Genomic DNA, 503 nt, shown 5'->3' with positions numbered 1-503 from the left:
AAACGAAAAAAAAAAAAAAACACAAATTAAGAACAGGACCAACTGCACAAAAATAACTCACAGACCACTGAATATGCTGGTCTGTTAAAGCAATTACGAATACAAATTGTATTAACTACTATTTTTTCCTTGCTCTCATAAAACTAATTACCAAAAACCGTGCAGGGCAAAAGCACAGAATGACCCAGCAAATCACAAGCAAACAAAGATATTAACCATTAGCCCAATTTACCCAGTAAACACAGAAATATATACCAACTATGGGTATAAGTCTATATGTGTATGTATATACGCAATTATAGATATAAATTCATCTGTTATTATTATTATTTCCTGTTTTCCCTCACTGCAAAAAGCAGTTCATCATCACAGTGCAGGGCCAGGCACACACAGTGAATGTCCAATAAAACACACAATACCCCATGGCTCTAGTTTATGTATATTAAATTACTGCACACACACATCTGTGTGTACTAGCAAGAGATGTATACCGTCAGTGAGCA

The sequence above is a fragment of the Trypanosoma theileri genome (assembly GCF_002087225.1).
Source record: "Trypanosoma theileri isolate Edinburgh chromosome Unknown TM35_Tth_45_V1, whole genome shotgun sequence".
Lineage (NCBI taxonomy): Eukaryota > Euglenozoa > Kinetoplastea > Trypanosomatida > Trypanosomatidae > Trypanosoma > Trypanosoma theileri.
Note: the sequence above shows the minus strand (reverse complement) of the source record.